This window comes from Antechinus flavipes, chromosome 4 (assembly GCF_016432865.1).
Source record: "Antechinus flavipes isolate AdamAnt ecotype Samford, QLD, Australia chromosome 4, AdamAnt_v2, whole genome shotgun sequence".
Taxonomy (NCBI): Eukaryota; Metazoa; Chordata; class Mammalia; order Dasyuromorphia; family Dasyuridae; genus Antechinus; species Antechinus flavipes.
In genome coordinates, this window is record NC_067401.1 from 50,269,778 (window position 1) to 50,291,821 (window position 22,044).

Below are 22,044 nucleotides of genomic sequence, written 5' to 3' on the forward strand. Positions count from 1 at the left end.
GACCTGAGCTTTGCTGTCCCCCAAGATATACTTTTAGGGACATGTCCAAACATATATATTTGCGTGTGTGTGTGTGTGTGTGTGTGTGTGTGTGTGTGTGTGTGTGTATCTGATAGAATTTTAGAACTAGAAGGAAACAAGGATCATTATTAACCACCTCATTCTATTGATGAGAAAACTGAGTCCCAAAGAACGAAATGATTTGCATGGGGACATACAATAAATAAGTAACAAAGATGGGATTTGAACCCAGTTCATCTGAAAAAGAATTTTAAAAAATCGTTTCATTTGCAGCAACATTTGACAGAACAATACAAACATAACTGTGCTGTATACTTAGTCATCAATGATGGGAAGTTAGATATACCTTATATTTAGAAGCTAAAGAGTATTGGCCATGGTGAGACATTTCTGAAATCCCAGCAACCAGAGGAGGTTGAGATTTCTGGATCACTTGTGTTCAAGAGTTTTGCCTCCAGAATTTTGCCTTAAACTGTTCAGGTAGTCTCACAAAATCCAAGACCAATGTGATAAGCTCCAGGCAGTGGAAGCTGAAGAACATAACAGATAAACATTGGGATGCAATGAGTGGTCACTATATTTTCTAGGTGAGATAAGGAAACTCAGAAAAAGGGAAAGACAGAGAGAAGAATAGAAGGGAAGAAAGAAGGAAAAAAGAAGAAAAAGAAGGGAAAGAAAAAGAAGGAAATAAAGGAAACAATGATGAAAATATGCTTTAAACTTAACAAAATTGCAACCTAATTATTTCTATCACTAATCAATTACACACAAATTAATTCTGTTGTGCCAAATCTATATGCAAAGAGATAACAGGGAAACATTTTTTTCCTCAAGAAATTTCTTCAGAGCTGATCTTTTGCTTGATTTGGTTCTAAAAAGCAATTAACTTTGAGCCTCACTTTTGTGTAAAACCTGGGAAAGAGAAATTAAATAACCTCAGAACTGTTAATCCCCAGGGAAGAGAGTCAAGGCTGGGTGTCTTCCTTTCTAGGGAAGTCCAACACAGTCCTCCTATTGTATTGAGAAGGCACAGTGGGAAAAGAACAATGAATCTGGAATTTAGCCTGTGAGTTTGATCCCTAGCACTGTGTCTCACTGACTGGGTGCCATTGGACAAGTTCACTTAACCCTTCAGGGTCCTGGCTTTATTCTCTGGAAAAAGAGGGGGCTGGATTAGATATTCACCAAAGCCCCATCCATTTTTCAATCCTATATCCTGTATCACATCAGGGCAAAAAGAGATTTCTTTCCCCCCCAATTTTTAAGTAGATTATTTTTTTATTTCAAGTGTCATTGATCTAGAACCATACATCCATACTTTTAAATTTAAATTGTAGTTTTCAAAGCTATCTGTAAAGCCTACTGAGATTTTGATGAGGAAAGAGCAGAGCATAACATTGTTATATAATCCAGTCAGTCAACAAGTCCTTATTAAGTATTTATTCTGGGTCAAGCTCTGAGATAAGGCTACAAAAACAAAACAAAACAAAATGCAAAAATAATTCTTACTCTCAAGGAATGTACATTTTAATTTAGGGAAACACATGAAAAAAAAAAAAAACCAAGATGTATACAAGATACATAATAATAATTTTGGTGTTGGTGTTGTTATTTTTCAGTCATATCTGACTCTTTGTGACCCCATATGGGGTTTTCTTGGCAAAGATCCTTGCTATTTCCTTCTCCAGTCTATTTTATAGATTAGAAATGGAGGAAAACAGGGTTAAATAACTTAACCAGGGTCACTCATCTAGAAAGTATCTGAGGCTAGATTTAAATTCAGGTCTTCCTGACTCAGCTCTATCCACTGCATCTCTTAGGATTTAATGTTTGCTTAGCGCTTTAAATATGTTAACTCAATTGATCCTCATGACAATCCTATGAGTTAGGTCATTTGGGTCATTTTTGAGAAAAGACAACCACCAACTACTATTATACCCATTTTACAGATGAAACTGGGGCTGGGGGAAAAAAAGGTTAATTGATATGCCCTGAATCACACACCCCTTAGTTGATCAGTTATCCTTCTTTCTTGAAGAGGACCAAAATGACAACACTATATTGGAGTCAAAATACAGTGAGTTTGACTGTAGTTGATCAGATAAATATGAGCTTGGAACACTCTACTATAGGTGATGCATAAAAAGTCCACATGAATATTTGGAATGGAGATGGCTCTAAATCTTCATATCTCAAGTTTTTTTTTTGTTTTTGTTTTTTTTTTTTGAGCTACTACAATTCTGCTTCACTCATAGAATACAGTGCCTTCTTTGATGCCAGCACACCATCCAAGGTATCCTGTACCAATATCTCCCAAGACAAATGACTGACTCCAAAGTTCTTCAAAAAGACCTTGAGAGTATCTTTGTATCTCTTCTTCTTCTGACTTCTATGGGAGAATTTACCTTGTGTCAGAGCGCCATAAAATAATCTTTTAACCAAATATATGTTTGGCACTCCAACAATGTGACCAGCCCATTAGAGTTGCACTTTTTGTAGTAGTTTGAATGCTTGGAATTTTAGCTCAAGAAAGGCCTGTGTCTGATGCCTTATCTTGCCACGTGATCTTCAGAATTTTCTTAAGATAATTCAAATGGAAGCAATTCAGTCAAGTGGTGCTGGTAGACTGTCCAGGTTTCATAGGCATGTAACAATGAGGTCAGCACAATGGCTCTGTAGATCCTCAGTTTGGTGGTCAGTCCATTACTTCTCCTCTCCCACACTTTCCTTTGGAGCCCCCCAAACATTGAACTAGCTCTGGAAGTGTGTGGGTTGATCTTATCATCTAGGTGAACCTCCCTAGGAAAGTATACTGTCAAGCATGAAATATTTATCCGTTTGCTATAACTGATGTTTCCATGTATGGATGATGTGGTGCTGGCTGATCGAGCACTTGTATTTTCTTGTTGCGGACCAAAATTAGCACAGACAGCAAAGAACTGATCCATGCTCTGTTGCCCCTCTGTCTCAGAAGCTACGATCACGTTTGAGATGCAGTGCGTCAGCCCTTTGTTGGCGGGGTTTGATCACAAGCTAGATGTTAGTTTAGGTATGGAAATTGCTTTCTTGTATGAGTTGGACTAAACAGTCATTGAAGTCCCTTCTAATTCTGAAATTCAGTGATTCTGTGACATGCCTGAAAAGGGAGAAAGATTTTTAATTTAAAGAACATTCTTGACAAGACAACTCAAAAATCACTCATCTTCAGTTGGACAATAAAATCTCTCTAATGTGCCAATTCACCACAAACCATTCAAAGTTGAGGTCACACACTAATGGCTACTAGGGGAATTTCATCTGTTTCCTAGCTTGGAGAAGGGCTCTTAACCATTCTTCATTCCCATATATCTCAAATTTTACTTCAGACATAAAATGAATTGGGCAATCCTGTCACGCACTGAGACAGGAACATTTAAAATGCTCATAATAGTAAAATATTTTAAAGGCTGCTCGGGAGAGTGGCTAGTCTCCCTGAAACACTATCATATCTCGAAGAACTGGAAAATCCAGGGGAAGCATCCTTGCTTAGCAGAGTGGGGAAGGCTTGAGTAATAAGGTGGTAACAAAGGTTCTGTGGGCGAGACCTGCCTGGCACATCGGCTCCTTAGAGTCTGAGGCTCGATTTGCCTTTGAGGCATTAGGGAACAGGCTCCTGAATCTTCTTTATTGGGTACTTCTCCCAGTTCTATAGGTGAACTACTTTTCATCATCTAAAGAGAGGGGCTTTTTCTTTTTAGAGTCTTTGTTTCTATTTTTGAGAAATCTTATAAGTGGACAAAATCATAAAATTTATATGTAGACTGGATCTTAGAAGTCATGCAGTAGGCAGTCTCCCTTCTTCAAAGCCCTCTTTTTTACAAATGAAGAAGAACCTTAGGTAGGTACAAATTAGAGAGAGATCTGAGGCAGAAAGACCAGTTAAAGAAGCTGAGAGATGATGAGATACCGGACCAGATATGACCTTTTGAATACCAAGGCAATTTATGTGAGAGACATTGCGCATGCACATTGGGCAAAATCAAGCAACTGATTGGATCCATATTCAGGCCTTTCTGATTCCCAGATTAGCTTTCCGTTCACCATGCTATATTGACCCTCAGTATAAGGGACCTCTGGAAAATGAATGATCTGAAAGGCAGGGCTGGTCCTGTAGTGAGACCAAGAAATAACAGATGGACAGATTGGGATATGGATATGCTACCTATAAACTGTTCAAAGATGTCAAGGAAGCCTTCCAGCACTTTGGGTGGGTCCTCTTTGGGGAATTTATGGGAGAATGTAGACAACAAATGTTCAGGATGAGACAGTGTGATTAGGCTGTGATCTATATCAATGGACCCACACAGACGGGATCATAGATCTGTAGAAACACTGACATAACAACTCCTTCAGCCCTTCAAATGATTCCAAATTAGTTTCATCAATTGATTGCTCTCTCTCCACCCTTGATAGTTGCAGCCTCTGAACACCTCTCAGATTTTTTTTTTTTGACCTGATGTGGTGCCAACATTTGTCACCTGGTAGTCAACCTCAGTGATGAGCCCAAGGTTGTGTTCTTGTGTAATTGTCAGGCTCCAGGATTTTGCTTGAATTCTTTCCAGCTTGGTAAGTCTCAGTAGAGCCTGAATTCTACTAGTAGAACAGGACTTTGATGAAGGATTCATATTAAAAGATAATTTAATAATAATTTTAATAGCATTTATATACTACTTAAATGACTTGTGAAATGCTTTAGATATGTTCTTTCATTTAAATCTTATTATGAGGTTGATGCCATTATTAAGTCCATTTTACAGATAGAGAAACTGAGGCATATTCAGGATCACACAGCTAGAAAGTGTCCGTGGCTGGATTCAAACTGAAGTCCTCCTTACTCCAAGTCTGGCAATCTATCCAGTGAACCATGAGGATTTGTCTCTATATGAACATATAGTAGTTAGAAACTACACAGAACACTTTCCTCATGACACCCTTCTAAGATAATTATTATAAAGTATATATCCTTTATACTTGATGAAACCCAGGTATAACGATAAACTGATTTGCCCGGGGTTACACAATTAGTGTCTAAAGCCAATTTGAATTCAAGTCTTCCAGATTTCAAGCCCAATACTCTATTTTTTTTTAACCATTTAACTGCCTTTTAGACCTAGTTTAGAGGTCATTGATTCAACTACTCTGTTTTACCTGTTTTACAGGTAAATAAACTGAGACCCAGGAAGAAGAACTGACTTTTTCAATGGAACACAGGTGGAAAGTGCCAGAGTTGGGGTTTGATTTTCCAAGGTCTTTATCACCAAACCTGCTATTCTTTCCACTACACAAGCTGATTCACTTCAATAGATTTGCATAGAGTAAGATTTACCCAAGAAAGAAAAAAAAAAGCTTTCTTTTTTTTTTTTTTTTTTTTTTTTACTCTAAATACCTGGTTAAAGTGCTGTAGTGACAATTTATATAATAGAACTCATTCCTAAATAATAAGGTAGAAATTTTGGATGGTGATTTCAAGGATTTTTTTTTTTTGAAATGTAGATTGATTACTAGGCAAGATTCTTCTTCTAATTATTTTAATTATAGGCTCTTAATGACTAGGAGCTTGAGAAACAAAAACACATTTAAGCTGCATTTTCAGTGACAGTGACACCTGGAAGCACCAGTTTCTGCAAAGCAAGTAGGGATAATCTATTGTTACCTAGTGACAACTCTCTTGAGCATGGTAGTTTAGGAGAGTTAGCTGGGGGATGGAAGTGCTTATGTTCTTTGCTGTATGGGTGTAGAATGGGATGGAATGAGGGTACATGGGATAGAGAATGAGAGTTTGTGAGGAAAATGTATTATAGAACTGTAACTCCTAGAGCTTTGCTTCCAGGGTAACTCCTATTCAAGACTTAACAGAAAGGTCATGCAGTCAACTCTGGTTGATTGGAGCTCTAGTGAGAGGAGAAGTATAAGGACAGAGCTCATTTCAATCCTGTATCTGTTAGCTTTCTATCTTAAACTAATTATTTTTGCTAACTAGGTACTAAGCTCTATTGTTTCCTGGCTGATAAAAAAAACTACATGCTTTAAATTCAGTGCCTTGGTGTAAAGCTCTACCTATTATATCCTTCTTATGTATTTGCTCATTATCATATTTATATTCATATTTGGATGGAAGGTTAAAGTAATATATCCATTAAATGAGATGCGCTCAGGTGAAATATAAAATACTTTGTAATCCTTAAAATACTGAAAACAATCAATTTTTGTTTATATATTTTTTAATCATTATTCTTATCATTGTTTCAGTAATGGTATTCCATCCTCCCTATATCACTCTCCAGATCCAGAGGACAGTAGACAAAGGGCATAGTCCAGGTTCAATATAATACGATACAATTATCTTACCAGCCCCAGGCACTAGACAACTTTTAATCTTTAATACATCTTTTTTAAGTTCACATGAGGGTTATTTATTTATTTTTTGGCCTTCATATCATATTTCAAGTCCAGTAAAACAAAACACTCATAAAATTTTCATACTGATTATTTCTTCCCCATCTTAGATATATGATGCTGATTTAAAAAAAAAAAAATCTAGGTATAAAAATTTACTTTTTATATTAACTTTCATTTTTTATACTTTGCCTAAATTCTACCCTTGCTAGGCCTGTTAGGATTCTGACTCTATCATCCCAGACATTGATTCCCTTCATGGACAGCAGAAAGAATATCTTCTTGATATCAGGAGATACCAAATCATACTTCTGATGCTTAATTCCTATGTGATCTTGGGCAGATCGTTTAATCTATCTGTGCCTTAATTTCCTCATCTGTAAAATGAAGTGCTTAGACAAGATCCTTCCAGTTCTAAATGTATGATCCTATGGTCCTAAAAGCATGCCATTTTGGCCTTTATCCAAGAAAATGAGAGAAATATCAAACAGTACAAGGCCAGACATATCCCCCATTCCAATGGAGACCTCCTTCTAAAATGACATCAGGCTATCAATGATGGGTCCTTGGGTCAGGGCATCCCATAAGCTCTGGATCTACTCAGTTGTTCATTCTTTGAACTGTCCTCTCAAATTAGACATCAGCCCTCTCCACTTCTGTACCAAACCTTATGTGGCTCATTCTGTTGTTTCTTATATAGCAAGGTTTTCAGAAGGATTAAGCTCTCTAAGATCCGACTTATTAATTACAGATTTATAGCCTATCTTCACTAAAATTTACTGCAATATCATTACATTCATACTTATTTTCTTCTTCTACCTTTACTTAGGACCAGAGAGTCATAGATGTAGACCTTAATTGGGTCCTCGATGCCAGAGGATCCAAACTCTTAATTTTACAGGTGAGGAAACTAAAAGCTAGGTCAGACAAGTATTTGCCTGAAGTCATATACCTAGTAAGTTGTTGAACCGAGATTTTAGCCCACATCCTTCCCCTCCAAATCCAGTATAATTTTCACTGCACAGTGAAATGTAGTCACCATCAAATGATTCATCTCAAGGGGACGATTTTCCTGTGGGTGACTATAAGAGACTAATGTAAGTAGTTAAAGGCAGGAGTTCCCAATTTTTTTCTTTCCAGGCTCCTTTTCTTTCCATCCTTTTCCATGCCTAAGCTGGCTTCCCTCACATCACCAGATAGCATGATATAGTAAAAGTAGGAAAAAGAAACCAGATTTAAAATCAGGAAATGGCGTTTGGAACTGACACTTTCTCTCACTAACTGTATCATTTCAGTCAAGTCCACATAGTCTCTGTGACTTTCAGTAACCTCAACTAGTACAAATGGTTAACACTATTTTGGCTACCTATTTCATGTGTTGTTGTTCAATCCTTTTTCAGTCATCTTCATGACCCTATTTAGGGTTTTCTTGGTAAAGACAATGGAGTAGTTTGCCATTTCCTCCTCTCATTTTACAGATAAGAGAACTGAGGCAGAGTTAAGTGACTTGCCTAGGGTCACACAGTTAGTAGGTGTCTGAGGCCAGATTTGAACTCAATGAAGGTGAGTCTTCCTGATTTTAGACCCAATGCTCTATGCACTGTACCATCTAGCTATCCCAGACTTACTTCTTAGGGTGTCATAAAAATCAAAAGGGATAATGTATGGAAAGCCATTTGTTACATTTATAGGAATATATAAATATGACATTATATAATAAGATAATATGTAACATAACAAATATATAACATAAATATATCACAAGATACATAATATATAATTATGTTAGAAATATATTACAAAATGAGAATTATATAAAAATATATAAACTAAAATATAAAAAACATACTTTATGAATTTATTATTAATATAGCAATATAAGATTACATAAAAATAACAAAAGATTAAATGAGATATTTATAAAGCACTTTGCAAATCTTAAGCATTATATAAATGCTTAGCTATTGTGGTAATGATTGATGATTCATCCAAGTACTCCCTTATCTTCTTACTTATATTTTTTTCTTAGCTGATGGGCAGGGTTGGCTGCCTCAGAGTTAATGGGGTCATCTGTTTCCCTGCTCTGTGGAGTTTGGTTCCTATCTAGAGGAAAAAGAAATAAATGAGACCAACTGGCCTGTGTGATCTTTAGGTACCCACTCAGCTCTGACTATTTAGCAGTTTGGCATCAGGAGATTTCCCCAACTTCTTCTGTAGAGGCAGTTTAATAAGATTTTTTTGTCCAAAGTCATTAATGGAGCTCAGCATCTTTTCTGATGGACATAGCTGAACCCTTCCTTGCTTAGATATCTGATGTCCTGAAAGGATAGTATAGATAATTGAAAGCAAAGATGAGAAGCACTGTTGTGCTAGAAGTAAATGATTAGGGTGCTACATCTTGCAACAGTTGCCTCACTTGTCTTGTTCTCTCTAAGTTGAATATCATCTATTCTCCTTTTGGGCTTTTGTTTCTACCTACCTTCTTGGTTTTTTTTTTTTTTTTTTTTTTTTTTTTTATCTAAGTTGAATTGATTGTCTTATTCACAAACATGAAAAATTACTCAGATGTGATTTATGTGAACTTAATGCATTAGTTTGATATTCTCTGTGTGTGTGTGTGTGTCTCTGTCTCTTTTTGAACTCTCTGTTTCTGTCTCCCTGTCTCTCTCTATCTCTCTCTCTCTCTCTCTCTCCACACACACACACACACACACACACACACACACACACACACACTTCTTTTTCTCTTTCTCTTTAGCATTTTCTTGTCTCTCAAGAATTTGTCCTTCTTTTATTTCTCTTCAGTATTTTTCTTCTGCGTGTTTGCATTTCTATTATTGATAAATCGGCATAAAAGACATGTTAACTGCTTCTGATTCCTGTGCATCTTATGAATCATAGAGGATAAGTTATTTTGGAAAGGGTTAGAAGAGAAATAGCAAATTATTAACAATCTCCTTTAGATAATTAAATGCTATTCTCTTATGATATGTGAATTCTGATGAGTTATTTTAGTTACTATCATTATTTACTATGAACAGAGCACTGTGTTGGATGGCAAAGCTATAGTTCAATGGATCCTCCATTGATGGAGACATTCATGGAGAAGGCAATGCCTAATCTGAACCTCAAATAAAGATAAAGAGTCAAAGAAACTGAAGGAAGGAAATAATGCATTTCAGGTATGGGGACCAATTCATGCAAATACATAAAAGTGGGATCGATTAATCAATTAACACACATTTATTAAATAGTTGCTGTGTACCAGGCACTCTGCTAAGTGTTTGGGGTACAAAAAAAAATAATACTTAACATTTGTTCCTGCCCTCTAAGAGCTTATATTCTAGGGATAGGAGATAGATTATGGAATCTTAGGAACAACTAGTTGTTCTAGTCATGTGAAACATAGAATGCATGAAATGAAGTCACTTGAAGAAAGCCAGAAAAGTAGGGCATGACAGGATGCAGTAACTCTTAAACATGGGGCTAAGGAGTTTTATTGTTTTGAAGAAAAATGATCTTGGCAGTTGTGTGCTAGATGGATAGGAATGGGAAAAAGAAATAACAAGAACAATTGGTAGGCTATCACAATAGGTAAGAGGTGATAAGGGCTTGAACTGGGTGACGAGAAGGAAAGAGATAGAAAAGATCTTTAGATAAAATTGATAAAACTTGGCAACTGATTAAATGGAGGTGAAGGATGAGGGACGAGGAAGAATAATAGAACAATGGTCTTCAAAGTGGGGTTTGTGCATGCTAGGAGGTACACAAGATGATCCAGGAAAATACTTTAACAGATAAATTTAATCTAAAAAATAAAAAAGAAATTAAGCTTGACTAATACACACATACCACACATATATATATGTCTGTGTATATGTGTTGTATGTATGTATATAGACACTGGTTTGCATATCAGATAGTCACATGCCTCATGATGTGATACACAAATTATCCTGAGAAAGAGGAGGAAGAAGTACAGTATGGAGAAATTAATAATATCGCCTTCATTCATTTCTTCACTTTCAACATACTGCAATATGTTGAACATACATATAGTACATGTGATTATTGGCTTTATAGATTATGTTATTTACTAATAGCAAGAATAGCAAATTATTAGCAAATTTCTATAGATAATTAAATGCTACTCTTTCATGACATGAATGGTCTGTAAGATCCCTTCCAGGTCTAATTCTATGCTTCCATGATTTTTGGAGCTTAAAACCATCCTTATGGGTAGCTCAGATAGGGTCAAAAAGAACATTATAAAAATTAATGAGGTTGATCAACTGAAAGGCCAGGTTGTTCTAGGGGATATGAACATATATACTGAAGACCACTAGGTAGATTAAAAAATGAAAATTGAAGGGTGATACAGACAGGTAGACTGAACTTCAAAGGAGAACAAACTATCACATTTTATTAGTAGAAAGAGGACCTGAGGGTAGTAGTAGGCAACATGAGGAAGACCAATTCCTTCTCCTTTGTGCTATGAATCATGAGAGTAGGAACCACCTGCTCTGAAGAGTACCCAGGGACTGATTCTCTTCTAGAGAGATCCAGGCATCATAAGTGTAAGAAGATGGAAAGAATATAGAATGAAGGGATTTCAAATGAAAGAGAACTCCTTTACAACAACTTTAACATTCCAAAGAACACAAGGTAAGGGGACAGAATAGGAGCACAGGCTTGAGGAGGGGTGGAGCTGAGAAAGACAGGGCTAAAGGGCTGGGTGGAGGGAACAGGAGAACAAGTCATAGAAGGGTCAAAGAAGATATAAAGATGACTTTTTCTGCCTTAAAGGAACTTTCAATGCAATGGAGAAACAAAGATTATTTTAATACTTCCAAAGATAAATGGTTAATATTTATAAAGTGCTTCAAGGTTTACAAAGTGCTTTTTAAAAAATCACTTTATCTTATCCTCATAACAATCCTGAGAGGTGGATAACAGTTTTACCCTCATTTTACAGATGAGGAAACTGAGTTCTGAAAGAGATTAAATGTTTTGCCAGAATTTAGTATTTGTGGCTCATGTCATTCTAGCTACCACCTAGCTGCCTTCAGGATTTCTTCTGTGCATGGATATTCCTTCTGCCCAGATAGCTCAAAACCCTTCCATTCTTTGGCAGAGGACTTTCAAGAATTATTCACAAAGAAAAAAAAAATCTCTTGGTAGCCAATCTTTAGCTGATGAAGTCAATCCAGATGGGACTGCTAGAGATGATCTGCTCACTTCCCATACTTGAAATCATACTTCTAGCTTGCTTGACTCTGCTGTTATAAAAGAAATCAAGGTCATCACCACACCATGAAATTGAGAATAATATGACATAGTGGGTTAAATCCTTTCTTGATCTTGTCCATGCTTCCTCCCACCCCGGCTGCTAAGGTCTTCCTCCACAACTCCAAGCATTTATTTGTATGTAGCAATAGTGAGGTGAGATTTTGGGCAACATTGTTGGATCCCTCCCATTTGACCCTCTTCATCCTATACCTGGATTAATTGCCTGCACAGGTTTCCCACAGTATAAATATTCTTTCTTTGCTCTAAATTGTATCAAATGATTTGTAATTCTCTCTATCTGTTTTAGCTTCAAGTTCCCAGTCAGAGACAGTGTCTTGGCAAAACACCTCACTATTAAATTTATCTCTCTTCCTCAAGGGATGCTCCCCACTCAATGGCTTTATTATTTCCAGTAAAGGTACCCAGATTAGAAAAGATCTATTCTTGATGCTGTTTATCTATAGAGACAGAAAACATTTAAAACCAAGAAAGGTAAATATACTTTTCAGTGGATAAGGAAAAGTTCCAAGCTTCCACACAAGGAAAGAAAGGAAAAACAGGATTAGTGTTTTGAGATTTGAGAGGAGGTTTTGGCCACCTACCATCTGTGCTGACATTCCTTGTGTCCTCTCAGCTAACAAACCCCTGCTTCAGGAGTTTTGGCTGGCCCCCTTTGTCAGCTGCATCTGCCCTCTCTTCTGCTCTCCATAAGGCTCCTCAGTGTTTCCCTTCATCCAGTATTCTGAATCTTCTACACAGCTCCTAAGATTCTGCTTTCCCCTCTGAGAATCTTTCTTAGACTCACTAAACTGACTTTTAGAGGTCAGCTGGAAACACAACCTGTCATTCTTCATCTTGGGGTGATGTTTATCCTGCTGATTCTTGCCATATATTTATTAGAACTTCATAAATGGATCCCCTGCAGAAGCTGACTTTTTATACTTTAACACCTCTAATGTGATTAGGTCTGTGAAAGAACCAACACACGCATATGTATGTATATATGTAAGTGTGTGTGTGTATGTATATGTCTACATATTTTTATTTTTTGAAATTTTAAAATTGTATCATTTAATGAATAAACAAACTCACAATAAGTACAAAAACAAAATCTTGAAACTTATAAGAGAAATAGTTGAAAAGAGAAGTCCACCAAATTTATAAACCAAATTAAAAGTTCATTATTTTAAAACATAACAAAAATAGTTAACTCTTTAGCTAGCCTAAGCACAAAGGGGAAGAAAACATGTGTTAAAATAGTTTTTTTTTAAAAAAGATAGTATTACAACAGAGAAGAAATAAAAAGAATTATCACAAATTATATCATTATAAATTTATATACACATATAGGTTCTCTTTGCATATTTATATGTGTACAGTTAGATGGCATAGTTGGGAGATAGTATGGCATAGTGACACAGTGGAAAGAATCCTGCACTTGGACTCTAGAAGATCTGAGGTCAAAGTTGTCCTCACTAGCTCTGTGATGCTGTTAATCAATCTGCCTCAGTTTCTCCATCTGTAAAATGTGAATATTAATAGTATCTTCCTCCCAAGTTTCTTGTGAAGACAAAATTTAAAAATACATAGTAGCCCAAAAGCTAAGCTGAAGTTTTAAGTTTTAATAAACTTAACAAGCTCAAAATTGACTGTCTATAAGTGGTTCTATGCACTGTGCCACACTAAATAAATGCTAGCTATTATTTTTATCTTTTCTCATTAGGATGTAAGATCCTTGAAGGATTTTTCACTTTTGTCTTTCTATTCTCACATCCTGGCAAAATGCCTGGCTTCTAAGAGATGCTTAATGAATGCTAGTTGATAAGACAGTTAATGATAACCCTCGAGATAGTCAATGATAACTACAGAAGATAGATTATGAGAATATTATCCTTTGCCCAACAGAGAGGAGATGAGTCCACAAGCAGGAGAGACACATTTTTGGGTATGGCCAATCTGGGAAGCTGTTTTACTTGACAAGGCTTATTTGTTACAGAGGTTTTGTTTTTTCTCTTTTTCTTTTTTTTAATTGAGGGTAGAGAGGTGAGAAAGAGAGAAAAGAAATACTTGTTAATTGAAAAGAATTAAGAGAGCTTTTTGATTGACAGAGAGGAGTAATAATTGTTCTCCTAGTAGTTCTCCTCGCTTCCACTTCTCCAGTCTATAACTGCCAAAATCATTTTTCTAATATGTAAATCTGATTTTAACTTACTCTGCTACAGCTGCTTCTCTAGACTGAAGGAGGGAATTTCTTCACCTGGAGATCCTCCTGACAATGGAATCTCAGGTCCAGATTTAAACAAAAAGGGAAGGATGGCAAATGAATGGAATGGCTACAGTAATGCCCCTGCTAGGGGCTATAAACTAAACTCCTTCAGCAGTCCATCCTATCAATTCTCTGAGTGCCATAAGAAACAGAAAATTCATATGGGTTTTCTAAAGAGCATGCTTCTTCCATGACTAAATTATTTTCCCCAGCTTCTTTAGAACTCTTCTTCTTTTCGTGTTTGCTTCTGGCTCCTTTTATATAAGCCTTAAAATGTTTTTCTTATAATTTGTTGGGGCTCCTTGTGCACCAACCTTCATTTCATTCTCAGTTTTCGAGTCTTATCTAAGTTGCCACTCTTAACAGGCTGTGAGCAGTCCCATCCTCCCCAAGCCCTGCGGTTTTTATGCTCTTGGAGGATTTTTTCTTATCTTTGATTACTTTTTGTGCTGGCTTATTCATTGACTTTGTCCCACTGCGTGGCTGAGCACAAAAACCCTAGAAGAGGATGCGTGATGTTTCCATGTTTGCTTATCTGAGCATTTAAGGAATTGAGAGCTTTTTATTTTTATTATTATTATTATTGTAGTTGGTTTTGTTTTACTTTGTTTTTCAAGGGCTCACAAACAGGGTTGCCAGAGCTGGGAAGCCAGCCAAGATGGATTTTGGTTCCATTTCCCCTCCTCCTTCTGGAGACACCTCATCACTGGATGAACCAGTCCCTCCCAGATCTGGGCTTATCAGGAACAAAATTTCTCTTCTCCCTTCTGCCTGAAATATACCTCCCAGGCTCACAGGTTTAAAGCTCATTTAGTCCAGTCCACTTCTATTACAAGATAAGGAAACTGCAGTCTAGTTCGTGAAATGATTTGTCCAAAATTATGTAAATAGTGAGTGGCAGGGTCAAGCTAAGAACCTAAACTTCAGATTTGTTCCTTACCCATCATCCATCTGTAATACCTGATCCAGATGACTTATGTGCTTACTCAGTGGATGTCCATCCAATTGACAATCTGAACAATAAACAGTTTTCATCAACTTGTCTGGTATCTGATTTCCTTAAGTCATATGTAGTTCTCAATAGGTCTAAGATGATTTATAACATTAATCTCTCTGGGTTTTCCTTTGTTTTGCTATAAAGGGGTTGCTCCATGGGTAAAGTGTAGGACTTGGAGTCAGAAAAAAGAGTTCAAATCAAATTGACCTCAGATGCTTATTAGGTATGGGAGGCTGGACAAGTTACCTAACTGCTGCCTGCTTCAGGTCCCTTAACTGTAAAATAGTAATAATAATAATAGCAGCCACCTCCCAGAGTTGTTGTGAGGGTTAAATGATATAATTGTAAAGCACTTAGCACAGTCTCTGGAACATAGCAAGCACTATATAAGTGTGACTTATTATTGTTAGCACATAGTAGGCACTTAATAAATACCTTGTTTCCTTTCTTCCTTTCTATAAAATTAAGGGATTAGGTTAAATTATGATGATGACTCCTTCATTCAACAAGTATTTATTAAGTGCCTACTACATACCAGGCATTGTGGCAGGTACTGTGGCTACAAAGATAAAAATGAAATAATTCCTGTCCTTAGGAAGTTTATACTTTACTGGAGAGTGGGAGGTAAAAATAACATACAAATATATACTGCAGTACAAATTAAATACAAAGTATTTTTGCTGGTATCACTAGCAACAAGAAGGAATCAGGATGTAACTCGGATAAGAGAAAACATTTAGTTTGAGCCTTGAAAAAAAAAAAAAGGATTCTAGGAGATGGAAGTAAGAGGTGGGGGAAGGAGCACGAGGTAGGAGGTGGAAGAAACAGCCTGTGCAAAGGCATGGGGACAAGCAATGGAGTTGTAAGTATAGGAAACATTGAGATCAGATGTGTCAGGATCATAGAATATAAGGAAGTGTGAAAAGCCTGGAAAGGTAGACTGGGCTGGAAGTGTGAAAGGATTTAAAAGCCAGACAGAAGAGTTTCTATTTTCTTCTAGAAGAAATCGAATGATTAGATGATTTCTAAGGTTTTTTTCCAGCTCTAAAATTGTATGATTCTGTGGCAATCCATCTAATTTCCTGGCATTATGAGACACAAATTACCTTGTGGGGTCAGTCTAACAAAATCCTTCTCCTATCCCCATCTCCCAGGAGATATCCTAGTGAAATAATGTATTCATCATCAGTATCTGATAAATCAGGTAATCATTTAGAATCTACAGGCTTCCTAATGAACAGAAATCTAGAAGGGAAAGCTCCAAAGCTGTGCTGGTAAATATTTAACAATTGGGAGTAGGTGGGTAAGAGGTACAAGCAATGTCAAGAAAAAAGGGGGAGAATATATGCAGGAGACATTTTAAAGTTGTCTGCATGTTTAACACGTTCTTAAAACCTAGAAAATCTGCAAAACAATAAATCAAGCCTGGATTTATAATGGTTGATGATTTCCAAGATATAAATGCTCACAGAGGAAAATTTAACAATCTGGTCTGAGCTGCTTCAAAATGGCTCCAGCACACCCTTTGGAAGGCTCTGTCTTCAACCAATCCATAACAAGCATACATGCAGTAAAAAATATTAATCCCACAAGTGGGACTGTACTTGTCTCACTTGTTCATTTTAACCAGGATTTTTAAAGACCATGGCTCAGACTTGGTTGTTGAACTCCAAAGAATGATTTCCTGTGATGAGAACTTCAATCAAAGTAGGATGTAGGATCACAGATCCAAAACTCAAGAGGCCATTCAGTCCAACCACCTTCATTTTACAGCTGAGGAAATTGAGACTCAGCAAGATCAAAAGACTTTCCAGAGGGTATATGGATAATAAGTGGAAAAAAACAGAATTTGAATTCAGGACTCCTAGATTCAGCTAGATGGTGCAGCTAAATGGAACAGTGGATAGAGTGTTAATCCTGGAATCAGGAAGACTTATCTTCCTAAAGTCAGCTCTGGCCTCAGATTCTTACTAGCTGTGTGACTCTGAGCAAGTCATCTAATCCTATGTGCCTTAGTTTCCTCATCTGTAAAATGCGATGAAATAGGAAAGGAACAATTACTCCAGGATTTTTGCCAAGAAAATCCCAAATGGGATCATGAAGAGAGTCAGAAATGACTGATAATGACTGAATAACACAACCTCTGAATAAAATGTGTACATATACATACATATATATGTATACACACATATATGCATGTATATAATATAATATAATGTACAAGACATCCTTATAGTAGAGAGAGAATGTAACATAATGGTTAGGATACAGGACTTGCAGTCAGATTGACCTGCATTTGAATTTTATTTCAACCACTTACTAATGCTGGGAATGTGATGCTGGAATTCACTTGACTTCAGTTTCCTGCTCTGTAAAATGAGGCATTAGACTGCATGCCCTCAAACCTACTTCCATTTTCTAAAGACAGCCAGTTTTTTTTTTTTTCTTTTGGAGAATTTTCTTTTAAAGAGTAGGAATCCCTAATGCCTTAAACTTATTCTCAAGTGTCATGGACTCAAGGCCAGGGTTCTGAGTGTTAAATTTTCAGTGTGAGCAGTTACACTTCAGAAATCAGCAAATGCTACAAATCAAGGATAGATTTGGTCTTTTTTTGGGGGTGGCTTCTAGAGTTAAGAAAGGGATGGAGAAAATATTAATAATGCAGATTAAACTTAAAAATGTGTTAATGAATACTATTCCATTCTTCTCTCCCCAAAGAGCCAGTTGTTAAACATTTACCAGCACACTCCCAGGGGCTCATGCTTTTCAGCTGTTCTGGATATCTCCCAGCTGATCAGTGCCACAAGGAGGGTTTCATTATGATATTATGGTAGTGGAATCTGTAGCAGTCAGATAGGGTTGTTATTTGAGATGCCATTAGCTTTTTCACTGCATTCCCAGAACTTAGCACAGTCTCTGGCACATAATGAATTGTTGTTTATTATTAAATCAGAAGTAATGGGTAAAATCCAACCTCTCAAGCTAAAGATTGACTTTGTTCATTCGAAACTGGAAAAGCCAAAAGATGACCAGGCAAGGAGCAGCTAAGTGGCTCAGTGGATAGAGAACCAGCTCTGAAGACAAGAGGATCTGAGTTCAAATTTGACATCAGACACTTAACACTTCCTAACTGTGTGACCCTGGGCAAGTCGCTTAACCCCAATTGCCTCAACAACACCAGCAATAACAACCAAAAAGATGACCAGGCAGAAAATGAGAAAGGGCGGGGGGGGGGGGGGATGGCAAAGAGAAAATTAGATAATTCAGCATTAAAGTCTGTCTCTTTAGAGACTCAGAAAAGGAGAAAGCCTTTTCATGAATCCCAAACTCCTTCATGATTGAGAGAGAAGAGCTGATTGCAAATGTGAGAACTATTGTGCTGGTGAGATTAGTAAGATTTGGTGCCTAATTGGATATTTGGACTGAGAAAGTGAGAAAAATTGGGGAATCCATGAAGGCTGTGGATCTGGATGACTAGAACAGTATATGATAAATCCAATATATGCTTACATATTTATACGGTTATCATGCCGCACAAGAGAAAAAGTGAAACAAAATAAAATGTAAGCAAAGAACAACAAAAAGTGAAAAATGCTATGTTGTGAACCATACTCAATTCCCACAGTCCTCTCTCTGGGCATAGATGGCTCTCTTCATCACTGAACAGTTGGAACTGGTTTGAATCATCTCATTGTTGAAGAGAGCCAGGTCCATCAGAATTGATCATCTTTAAGGACATTTTCAAATCTATATACTTAACTAAGCTAAACAATAAAAATCCTAACTCTCTAAAGCAATTAAATAACTTCTTTCTATCCAGTGTGTCTTTACTTTTATAAACTGCTCACATGATGTGAGTAAAATCTGAAAGTATAAGCTGAATCCTGGGTACAGAGACAGGTAACATAAATACTTTCCCAATGAAGAAAGCAGCAAAAACTATGGAGGATTTTTTTTTAATCCTACATTATAAGCTTGGAAAAGAAGTTTTCTTCAATGACCTAGTTGGTATAGTTTTAATTTTAAGCTTCCTGCATATAACCATATGGAAGGTAAATTCTCATATGTCGTTTCTAAAGATTTGCAGGAGCTGGGAAATCAGCCACAAATTAGACACTATTCACCACTAAGAAATACAGTGCTCAGAGTTAGAGCACATTTACATACTATGCAAATCATGCTTCACCATCTAATACATTCACTCTTCTTTAAAACAAGCTGCGGTCCACATTTTCCCTTTCTCTCATCCAAATCAATGCTGCTATAGATGCAGATATAAGACATTATTTGACATGTGCAAGTTGTCTACCAGATAGTCTTAACTAAGCTGACTAAAGGACCAGATAATGGCAGGGAGTCTGTATGCCAAAAACTTATTTAGTTTAATTGATCAAGGAGGTGCTCAAGGATTGTGTTAGAAAAGGCAGATTAAAGAATGGAGCTATATTTCTATAGATGGAAAAAAAATTCTCTCAGCCAAGAAGTACAGGGGCAGAATTTTGGATACATTACTATGAAGCTTTATAAAAGTTTATTATAAAATTGACTTCATTCCAAGAAGGTTTTCTCATTCCCCATCATGTTCTCATCATCATCTCTACCTACTGGTATTATTGGATAGGCTGCTATGGAAATGACTCCATTATTAAAAGGCATTGAAGCACAGCTCTTGTAAATCACTGGAGTTCAATTATGCCAGTGGGTGTGAAGGTACTGGCATAAACAGAAGAATATTTATACCTTCCAGCCAAAACCTGCTAGGCTCAGCAGCTACCGCCCCTGAAAACGTAAGGGACACTGCCCTAGAGCAGGGCAAAAAAGAGAAACAGGTTTGACTCTTATCTGTTGGTGAGGGTTGCATCAAACAATGAGTTGGAGGTTGGAACTATTTGTCTGGGAAGAGCTCCCAGAACTCAGCTGGGAGCCAACAAACATCACTATGGATGAATGATGAATGCCAAACCAGTTCTCAAGTTCCAAAGTCTATGGCATTTATCTGTCTCCCACCTGCTCTGCTAGAAGCTGGTATGGAAGGGAGTGGAAGCTCAGGAACCTCTCCATGGGAAGCAGCCCAAGAGCTGTTATGTTAAGAAGAACAAACTAGAAGATGGAGAGTCTTCCTTTGTGCCCCCAATAGGTGAAATCTCGTTAAAATGAATTGCAAGAAGAAATTGGATCCAATCTTTCAGCTGGGAAATGGCTGAACAAATTATGGTCTATGAATAAAGGACTATTATTGTACCTTAGAAAGGTCTAATGTAAGGAATTCAGTGACACATGGGAAAACTTGTATTAATTGAATCAGAACCAGAAGAATAACATATGTGATAATTATAATAATTCAGTGAATTATTTTTTCCATGAAGGTAATAGCTTTTTTTTTCTAAAGCTTTTTATTTTCAAAACATATGCATGGATAATTTGACATCATTGACCCTTGCATAGCCTTGTGTTTCAGATTTTCTTCTCCTTCCCCTCACCCTCTCCTCTAGATGCAAGCAATTCAATATATGCTAAACGTGTTAAAATATATGCTAAATCCAAAATGTATAAACAAATTTATGCAATTCTCTTGCTGCACAAGAGAAATCAGATCAAAAAGAAAAAACAAATGAGTAATAAAATAAAATGCAAGCAAGCAATAACAAAAAGAGTGGGAATGTTAAGTTGTGATCCACATTCAGTTCCTACAATCCTCTCTCTCGGGGTGTAGATGGTCTCTCAATGAAATTAATAATGAAAGGCAACCAAGCTCTGATTAACTATTATAACTAATTCTCGCTGGAATGGAGGATGAAATACATTGCCCAATCTCATTAAAGAAGAGAGGGATCTGTAGATATAGAGTACTGGCTAATCTGCCAGATGAAGTTATTGTATTGGCTAATGTCTCTTTTTTTTTTTTAAATAACTTTTTATTGATAGAACCCATGCCAGGGTAATTTTTTACAGCATTATCCCTTGCATTCATTTCTGTTCCCTCCACCCCCTCCCCCAGATGGCAAGCAGTCCTTTACATGTTGAATAGGTTACAGTATATCCTAGATACAATATATGTGTGCAGAACTGAACAGTTTTCTTGTTGCACAGGGAGAATTGAATTCAGAAGGTATAAATAACCCGGGAAGAAAAACAAAAATGCAAACAGTTTATATTCATTTCCCGGTGTTCTTTCTTTGGGTGTAGCTGCTTCTGTCCATCTTTGATCAATTAAAGCTCTCTTTATCGAAGAGATCCACTTCCATCAGAATACATCCTCAAACAGTATCGTTGTTGAGGTATATAACAATCTCCTGGTTCTGCTCGTTTCACTTAGCATCCGTTCATGTAAGTCTCCCCAGTCCTCTCTGTATTCATCCTTTTGGTCATTCCTTACAGAACAATAATATTCCATAACATTCATATACCACAATTTACTCAACTATTCTCCAATTGATGGGGATCCATTCATTTTCCAGCTTCTATTGGCTAATGTCTCTTAATTTGCTTTTGCTTTGGTACAAAGGATTCCCTGTCCTGTAAAAATAAGAGTTGTGAATAAAATTTAAAAACAAAATAAAAAGAACAGTAAGAATAGCCTTGAAGAAGAAAAGCAGAGGATGCAAGTTTACAAAAGGGTAGCATGCAGTCTGAAGAATGTCTACACAGAGGGAGGTGGGAAAGGTGGAAGTATCCTGTCCTTTCTTTACTTATGGGATGTTCTTTCTCTGTCAACTACTAGTTCTATGATTTTAGTCATAGTCACTTAGTCGCTCTGAGACTCAATTTTCTCATCTGTAAAATGGGGATGATTATACTTGTGTAAACAACTTTACTGGGCCGTTATAAGGATCACAAGCAACATGTGTAAAGCATTACAGGAACATTATAGAAGACAACAGCTGACATTTTCTATAGTGCATAAAGATCTGCATGTTGTTTTCTACAGTTTCATTTGAGTGGTACAACAATCCTGGGAATTTAGTACTCTTATTATTCTTATATTAAAGACAAGGAAACTGAGACTCATAGAAACTATATGCCTTACTCATGATTA